This window comes from Macrobrachium rosenbergii, chromosome 43 (assembly GCF_040412425.1).
Source record: "Macrobrachium rosenbergii isolate ZJJX-2024 chromosome 43, ASM4041242v1, whole genome shotgun sequence".
Classification (NCBI taxonomy): domain Eukaryota; kingdom Metazoa; phylum Arthropoda; class Malacostraca; order Decapoda; family Palaemonidae; genus Macrobrachium; species Macrobrachium rosenbergii.
Window position 1 is genome coordinate 34072599 of NC_089783.1, and position 4026 is coordinate 34076624.

The following is a 4026-nucleotide window of genomic DNA, read 5'->3' on the forward strand; positions in this document are numbered from 1 at the left end:
TTATTCAGAGCCTTTAATCAGCTCCTCTTCTGGGGGAATTTGGTTTAAAAATATGACAACACAGACAGCTGGAGTTTTTATATATTACAGAGCATCAAAACTGAGTCATTTTAGCTGAAAAACTCATGAACTTAAAAATGTTTTTTATATTATTCAGAGCCTCTAATCAGTTCCTTTTCTGAGGGAATTTGGTTTAAAAATATGACAACACAGACAGCTGAAGTTTTTATGTGTTAGAGTACCAAAAACTGAGTCACTTTGGCTGGAAAACTTAAAAACTGAAAACATATTTTTATATTATTCAGAGCTTTTAATCGGCTCCTCTTCTGAGGGAATTTAGTTTAAAAATATGACAACACAGGCAGCTGAAGTTTTTGATATGTTAGAGTACCAAAAACTGACTCACACTGGCTGGAAAACTCAAAACCTTAAAAAAAAAAAATGGTTGCTTCAGTTCGTCAAAAGAGGGACGAATTGTTATATAAACTCGCGCTCCTGCGCACACTCAGTCAATATGCAAATTCATGCGCATACCTAAACATCGGACAAAGGAGCTGGAGACTTCCTTTACCCCCAGAAATGCAAAATAGCTCTCTCCAACAAGGCGTGTTCCATCCTCTCGTGAAGACAAGGCATTTAAAAAGCTCTGCCTCTAAAAGGGTGTAACGCATCCACGAAACAAAAGCAAAACAAAGATTAAAAAAAAAAAGTAAGACAAACACAGAAGCATGAGATAAAAAACGAAAAACTGAAAGAGAGAAAAGACAAAAGATGGGCTCGGGGCCTCGTCTCTCAGAGGGAACAAAGACCCCTTTGGTTCTAATGTCCTCCTTCAGATGTTCCCGCGGACATTTGGAAGTTGAGGAATGGACGAAAAATCACAGTGTGCAGAGGCTGCGGATGAGCCATTTCATAAACTGTCTTAGCTTTTCCCGTGGTCTTGCACCCTTGCAACGGCATGAACATGAGTCACTTTCCTCTTGACGCTCTTTCTCATGAATTTTGCAGGGGGATACAAGAACCCTTCATGGTTCAGAAATGAAAACCCCATCCTTCGTATTCGTCTTGATTGGTTAAGGAACTGAACTGAATATAGAATTTAGGCAAAAAGGCAAGCACCGGGACCTATGAGGTCATTCAGCGCTGAAACTGAAATTGATAGTAAAAGTTTAGAAAGTTGTAACAGAAGGAAAACCTCGCAGTTGCATTATGGGTAAATTGTTAGGAGAGAGTGGAAAGTAAGATGAAAGAAAGAGAATATGAGAGGTGGTACAGTAAAAGAAACTAAAGGGATTGCAGTTAGGGGCCGAAGGGACGCTGCAAAGAACTTCAAGTGCACTGTAGGTGCTACCCCTCTACCGGGGTCGTGATTGGTTAAGAATAAGTCACTGTACACAACCAAGTTTAAGTGAACAATTAAAGAACAGGAGCTTTCGACTTTTACTTAAGGGGTCCTTTAGCTGTGCTGAGCAATAATTACAAAGTTTACGAAGAGATAAGAAGTTAAAATATACACGATTTGTAAAAGAGTAATTATAGTCCTATGTAATGTTATGCTACTTGATGGAAATACAATGAACCGAATACTGGTAAACCAATCGCCATAACTGGTAGATATTTTTCTAATTAACAAAAAAAAAAAAAAAAAAGAATGAATCCTGGAATCGAGTGTAACTTACTTTTACTTTCCCGTGAGAAATACGAAGAGTAGTTCCTCCATTACCGACAGAAGTGTCGTTAATGGGAGAATGAAAGAAAATTCTGGTTAAAAAGTTTCAAAGACCTCTTATCGATATCATTTCTCACCTTTTGTATGAGCTCATAGGAAGTGGTGCCATCACGCGGTGCACTGTAGGCATTACTTAAGGCTCTTTGCAGCGTTCCCTCGGCCCCTAGACGTAACCTCTTTCATTCCTCTTACTGTACCTCCACTCACATTCTCTTTTTTCCATCTTACTTTCCTTTACCATTTCCTAACAATTGTTTCATAGTGCAGCTGCAAGATTTTCCTCCTGTTAAACCTTTCAAACCTAAATATATATATATATATATATATATATATATATATATATATATATATATATATATATATATATATATATATATATATATATATATATATATATATAACTTTATCACTTACACAATTGTTCTGTGCACTAATACAATTACTAACAGGACCTCATTGAAACTGGATGGTACCTAGCCGAGCTAGTGGTTCAGAATATAACTCCGCTAGACACCATCCAGTTTCAATGAGGTTTGTTAGTATATATATATATATATATATATATATATATATATATATATATATATATATATATATATATATATATATATATATATATATATATGAATATAAGAAGGCCCAAGAAACGCGACCGCCAGATCCATCGCCAAACGGGAGCTAATGAGGCCAAAACCACTAGGAATTTGGTCATTCTCCTCCTTAAGAAACGCCACCTCCATAACATCGGAGGCCTAGGGCCACACCTTTATGTTTTTGTATATATACCATTGTAACTTTCCACCTGTCCATATTCTACCAGTGAACAGGGGCACAGAAGCTAGTGCCCGAAATATATGGTTTCAACGTTTAAATAGTGTTTTATGGGCCTTCTTATATTCATATTACACTGTAGTATTACAGGAAAAGACATTCATATATATATATATATATATGTGTGTATATATATATATATATATATATATATATATATATATATATATATATATATATATATATATATATATATATATATATATATATAAAATGGATGTACGTATGTGTGTATGTGCTTGTATGTTCCAGGATAACTCTGAAGCGCATTGAGCAATTTCAACTAAACTTGGTATACATAATTATGACTTACCACCTAGTAAAGAATACTGTGGGGGTAAGACGTCACTGGCACCAAATGGACGGGGTGTGTGTGGGAAGGGGTGACATGTAAAAATAATCGAAAACGACAGATATTAGTACCTAATCCATAGTTTTTGAGGTCGCTGAGATGAACAGTGATACTCCCAATACCCTTTAAATCCAAGTTCAGCACCAATAGGAAGGGGGAGTGAGAAAGAGTGAAAAATAAAATGTAAAAAATGACAGATATTAGTGTCTAATCCATGGTTTTTGAGGTCACTGAATGAATAGTAACACTCCGATGCCCTTTTAGTCCAAGTTCAGCCCTGATAGGAAATGGGGGTGAGATGGGGTGAAATATAAAATGTCAAAAATGCTGGACAATGTAACTGAAGCAACTATCTTAACAGGAGAGGGAGAGAGTGTGTGAGAGAGAGAAAGCGAGTGAGAGGGAAAAGAAGTGAGAGAGAAAGAGAGAGTGAGAGGAGAAGGAAGTGTGAGAGGGAGTAGAGGAGGTGTTAAGGAGAAGTAGAGAGAGAGAGAGAGAGAGAGAGAGAGAGAGAGAGAGTGTTTATTGGTTGTCATACAGAGTTTTCCCTGGCAGTGCCGGGTTGGTGAGCTAGTATATATATATATATATATATATATATATATATATATATATATATATATATATATGTGTGTGTGTGTGTGTGTGTGTGTGTGTGTGTGTGTGTGAGTGTGTGTGTGTGCCAATAAAAATGATGTCCCAACTACCTTTTGTTCATTAAATAAAATATAAATAATCAGAAAACGGAACCAATAAAAAATCACCACTAATCTCCCTTTAATAAAAAAAATAATGAAAAATGTAATCACGTCAAATATAATGAAAAATGTCTTCACGTCAAATATACCTATCTGTTAAAAAAATTAAAAGTTGAAAATATCCGCTTAAACGTCTTTCAAAGACAAGATATGCCAGTGGCACAGGAACAAAAACCAATAGTTATCTCACGTTCCATCTCGTCTTAGGGATGCTGAGCTGGCAGATTATTATCCCAAATTAAAGGAAAGCTATCTCTCTCTCTCTCTCTCTCTCTCTCTCTCTCTCTCTCTCTCTCTCTCTCTCTCTCTCTCTCTCTCTCATCAACTCGTTTTCATAATTTTTTGGACTAAGATTC